General features: G+C 45.4%; 1 long non-coding RNA gene across 2 annotated transcripts; it reads left to right on the forward strand.

Moving 5' to 3' along the window:
• On the forward strand, positions 519-3216 carry LOC109724157. 2 transcript variants are annotated; one of them, XR_002219837.1, is made up of 3 exons: positions 519-868; positions 1090-1375; positions 3170-3216. It is a non-coding gene; the product is annotated as an uncharacterized LOC109724157 (long non-coding RNA). The 2 variants fall into 2 exon arrangements; XR_002219838.1 differs by lacking the exon at positions 3170-3216 and adding an exon at positions 3067-3104.

The following is a 5813-nucleotide window of genomic DNA, read 5'->3' on the forward strand; positions in this document are numbered from 1 at the left end:
GCTCCTAACTCTAGACCATGTAACTGTGCAAATGCTCGGCTAACAAAGGAATGCGATGCACCGGTATCAAAAAGAGCACGTGTAACATACCGAACTTCTAAAATCATGAAGTCACGGTGTACATTTAGATGGTTCCGGTAAGGTTGCGGTGGAATGTAACGTACCGGATTTTAAATAGAAAAGTGAAAATAAATAAAAATAGTATGAGATACTATTTTATCGGATTTAGAGAAGCGAAATATAGGTTGGGAATGACCTGTGCTGAAATCGGAGCGAAAACAGAAGATTTAGAATTTTCTGGGAGAAACGGGGCAGATAAATTAGCAGAAAATGCACAGTCTCAGAAAATTATGAAAATTGGCGGGGATGCCAGAAATATTTTTATGAGGCTAGATTTAAAGTTTCATACCATTCTGACACCTGTAGAGAGAGAAATCGAATCCGAAAGCTACCTGATAAAGATTGCAGTTCGGTACAGTTTTCGGTGACCAAACGGGGTCGAAACTGAAATATTAAAATTTCTTTGGACTTATTAAGTAAAACCGAGCGTGCCTGTCAAATTTGAGCGAAAACGGACATCCAGAAGGGCTCCGGCGAAAAATAAACTGCCCGAAGTGAATAGTGCATAGTTGAGGGGCAAAATGGTAAAAAGGGTTTAAAACCCCTTTTCTTCTTCTCCTCCCAACCGAGGCTGCCCCAACCGCACACACACACACATACGAAAACACACACGCATGGAAGAAAGGAGAGAAATCTCTTTCTCTCTCTAGATTTTTCCCAAAATGGATGGAGTCGGTGGAGATTGAAGCTTGGAGGTGGATCGCCCTCGTCCGCTTCATCTTCTCCATCGTTTGAAGCAAGTTTTGAGGTAAGCTTTTGCTACCCTTTAATGGTAGATCTCCAAAGCTTTATTTATAATTCATAGAAATGGATTTATTGGAATCCTATGATGCTAAATAGGTGATTGTTGCTTAAGTTATGGATCAATTTAGTGAATTTTGCAATACTTGAAACCTAGGGCTCCAAAATGCAAATTTTGCTAAGAGATGGGTTTGATCTAAATTAACCCTCCGTAAACCTAATTGCTAGGTAAACAAACACGCTGGCGAAGACGGTTCGGCAATCCGACGAGCCGTTGCGAAGTTATTAAAGAAACGGACGTTAGGCTTCGTTTCCGCCGGGAGGGCCGAGGCGACGTCGTAAAATCCTGGAAACGGATTTGAAGCACCGTAGCAGCAAAACAAAGACCCTTTTTACCCGGAACTGCAAAGCGATGCGCGGTTGGTGAGCAATTTCGAGTTCGGGCCGAACCGGGCACCGGGTGCCGCGGGAGGCCGATTGCAAGTGTCGACAAGCAATCGGAACGCGTGTTAAGGTGGGTTGTGCTTACCGAAGCGACTAGGTCGCCTTTATGTCTAAGCAAGTTAAGAATTCGTGTTGATGCATATAAGTGCGAAATAATGCATGATAATAGTGTAATGCATGATAATTATGCATGTTAATGTAAGTGCTAAGTAGAAATGCATAGTGAGCAATTTACATAATGCTAGTAATGCATGATAATAATGTAAAGCATGATAATAGTAATATGATGCAAATGCTGAGTAGGTGCATATAAAATGATATGTGAGATTATAAATGCATGAATAGCATTGTGAGATTATAAAGGGCATGATTAGCATTGTGAGATTATATATGCATGTGAACTTGGTTGATAACTCCAAATTGCGTAGAGAACATGGCATTGGAAATAAGAAAGCATTGTGAGATTATATATGCATGTGAACTTGGTGGATAACTCCAGATTGCGTAGAGAACATGACGTTGGAAATAAGAACGTGAAAACCATAGACTACTCGATGGACAACTAGGGTGTCAAATAGATCGAGTGGCATCTAACTTAGTGTTAAAGAACATAGGTCGTGAGTAGACCTAGAATCAAATAGATCGAGTGGCATCTAACCTAGTGTTAGTAAACATAGGTTAAACAGGAATGATATCGAACCTAGTGTAATTAACATAGGTCGAATATGAACCTAGGATTGAGAACCTAGGATGAATAAGATTGATGTTGAACCTAGTGTCGTGAACCTAGGCTAGATCGAGTGGCATTAACCTAGCGTCATGAACATAGGTTGACATTGATTCTAGTGTTGTTGAACCTAGGGTTAATAAAAACCTAGGTAGAGAGGTATTAACCTAGTTTAAAGAACATTGGTTATGTGATAAGGGCGTTAAACCTAGAGTCGGGTAGACCTAGGATGGAAAGTGCATTGGACCTAGATAGGTCGATATCATAGGGTTTGAGATTACCCTAGAGGCTTGGGAAATAGATTCCGGAATCTTAGGATTGTGAACTCGACAGTTCTAGAGCAGTGGGTTGAGTGTGACAGGTTCCCCTCCCACTGGACGAACTTCGAGGATGAGCTGTTGACTGAATCGAGGCCGCGGGTCGAGTGTGGCAGGTTCCCCCTCCCGCCGGCAGAATCGTGCTTCGCTAGGGTTGAGTGTGGCATGTTCCCCTTCCCTATCGGGGGTCTTGGGCCGCGGGTTGAGTTTGTGGCATAATCCCCTTCCCACCGGAAAGATCCCTGACCACGGGTGTACGCAGCTCTGGGCGACCCGTTGGGCGACTTGATTATGGATTGAAGGCTAAGGTGTAAGTGAGAGGTCCTTCACCTTGAGCCGGACAGAGCGCGGACTATCCGCAGATGATTGACTCAAGACCGAGTCGGGTGGCATAGTGTGATTAAGGTAAGAGCAACCTTAAGAAAGAATTTGCCAATGAGTATAGTGGGCCCAAGTGTAAGGTGTAGAGCACCAAGTACAAGTACAAAGAATAAAGAGCAAAGAAAGAAAAAGAAAATGAAAGATAATGAAAAGGCTAATGCTAAGGAATAGCTAGTAATTGCAGGAAATGAATGGTAGCAAATAGCTAAAATGTAAAGACAAGCAAAGAGCTTTTTGATAGTTGCATATTGCATTTCGTGAGGCATGTTATCTGTTAGTTGCATATTAACATTTTGATATATATCTATAGATGTTTTTGGACTAACATGATTGCAGTGCCTCCTTGGACCTTTTGGTCGAGCTTTTCCCTTGGGTGGCCGTACCCACTGGGAACTATATTTATATAGTTCTCACCCCCGTGTTGCTTTTGGGGGTACAGGTTCGCACGTGAGCGGCGCGGCGGCGCGAGGAAAGGGCGTAGCTCCATAGATAGCGCCCTACCCAGAGACCAGAGCTAGCAGTACCCCGTCGACGTGGCTAGGGGTATAGAAAATGAAAAGAAACAATGTATCAATTTGTAAATAAATTTGTAATAACTAGATTGCATTTGGATAAAAAAAAAAGAGAATGTATAAAGAACTGTGATGTAAAAATCTGTGAATGTGAATGCGTGTAATAACATAGGATGTGTTTATGTTGTTTGATACCTTCCATTATGCAATCTTGATTGATATCAGTTCCTGGTTGGAACATTCGTATTGTATTGATTGCGATGCCTTGAACGTACAGGGGAGACTCTGTCCGCAGTACAAGGGAAACCTTGTCCGTTCGGCGCTGTCGGCGCCGCGACCTCGGCCAAATAGGCGAGTGGTCGCGGGCTGTGACAGTACGAGTACGAATGCTGGAGATCAAAGTGATACCTGCCACCAGTCATGAGCATCACCTGCTAAACAGTGTACTCCCAGAGGTACCTGCTCCCCCTCCGGAATGAACAGATCCTCAAATAGCTTCTCCATCGCACTGACCCATCCCTCAACAACCCAGGCCTCAGTGCATCTGCCATCGTAAATCGGTGGATCAAATCGACAAAAACGAGCTAACCTCTCTGTCCACCGCTCCTGCTCGGCCTCTGTCAATGGTACAGGTCCCCTGGCAGGCGCAAATGGCGCTGTAGGAATCTCCAATGGTGGGGGCATAGCTGCGGCTGGAGCTGACGCTGGAGTAGTCGGTGGCGGAACAGTCTGCTCTGGTACACTCGGTGCTGAACTCGGTGACTAAGCTATCATCTCACACAACCTCTGCAACAACTCCCCCTGCTGCCTCGTCACCTCAGTCAGGGCAGCCAACTGAGCACTCAAATCAGGGGGTGCGCTAGCCTCAGGTCGGGCCCTCTGATCTACAACTGGGGGTGCACTCGCCTCTGGTCTGTCACCCTGCTCCTGCCAAGTACTCTGCTCCATCAGCTCAGGTCTCTCAGGGGATCCCGCACGATTCCGCGCCAACTGGGCACGCTCCCGCAACGACGGTCGACCTCGGCGACGATACATAGCTGAAAGGAACAAATCGGGGTCAGATACAACGCAACACTCTCGACCCAATCAACGAAAGTCTGGAAGGCGGTCCCTGTTTTCCTTCAAAATTATGTCGTCTGCAGCCAACATAATTTCTCAGGCCAAAACAGGAACTCCTTCAGTCACTCACTCCACTCTAAGATGAGTTAGGACAAATAATCATTGACTTTCGCAATAAATTACGCCTCTCGGTCTTGCTTTCCTAAGGTTCGCCAAACTTAGGGTTTCTAGGTCCCAACGACCTATAGCAAAGCTCTGATACCAACTTAATCTGTCACGCCCTGGATGTCTCGTTCCCCGGGCACGCCGACAAATCCGCCGTATACAAAGAAATTTTCCCTGTATACGAAGCGACAGCTATAACTGTAAATCAAACACTACTACGAACAGTAGTAGAGAGCTGCTAGAGAAAACAGAAGCTAAACAAACTGAATTTCGTATATATAGTCCAAATCCAAAATACAAAGCTACTCGCACTGGCAAGTTAAGTCTACTATGTACAGAAACTCGAAACAAAATATCTACCTGCAGTAGGGGCACCTCTAGCTCAGCAGGACGGGTAAGGCTCTAACTCGCGACGCCCTTGCCTCGATCCTGATCCGCGGAAGGCGCAGCAGCCGGAACCTGTGGCTCTGCAAAACAGAAGTAACAACTGGGCGTGAGAACTACTATAAAAACAAGTAGTCCTCAGTGGGTACCGCCCAAAACAACATCGGTCCACCCACTAAGTCTACAGAAGGGAGCAAGAGTAGTCAGAAAAGCAGGAAGTAAACTCTACCGCTATCGATCACTACACTATCATGCTCTACACTAACCAACTGTAGTAAATGTCAAATCTGACCCAATCCAATCGGGACTGTAAGCATACCCGTCCCCGGGACTGTGAATACACCCGTCCCTGCCCCGTTGCGACTATCAGGCTCTATCCACACTAACTGGTCCGTGGAGAGCAAGTCCAACTGGCATGAGCGACACCAACGCGAAAGCACAAAGCCTGACTCCGGAGTGGCACTCGTGGGCGCTACCCAACCGAGTATGCAGCGTATCTCTGTCGAGCTCAATCAGGCTCTGAAAAGCCAAAGTCAAGTAACCAACTCAAACTGGTCTAATAACCAACAGGTAACGTGCCCTCAGCACAATCTGATGCCAAAAAGGCGATACGGGTCCACCGTCAATCCTGACGGCACCCAACAGTCCGGAACAACCTGAACGACCCTGTAAAAATCCACTCGGCACACCAGCACGAGCGTAAATATATTCTAAACTACCTGAAGTACTCGTCTCGAAGATACTGTGACAGTACAATTTTATAACGGCTCCTAGAGCTAAATCAGGCAGTTTAAACATGTGACAGGTCCAAATCGCAGGTTTTCTCCTAATTCAAATTCCAAGTCCAACATGTATAAACTACTCAATTTAATACCACACGCTCCAAATTCAGATTTGCTATCTATAACAAAATTCATGAATTCGAGCTAGAATAGACTATACTAAAATTGAATTTTACACATG

Source organism: Ananas comosus, linkage group 2 (genome assembly GCF_001540865.1).
Source record: "Ananas comosus cultivar F153 linkage group 2, ASM154086v1, whole genome shotgun sequence".
NCBI classification, from domain to species: Eukaryota; Viridiplantae; Streptophyta; class Magnoliopsida; order Poales; family Bromeliaceae; genus Ananas; species Ananas comosus.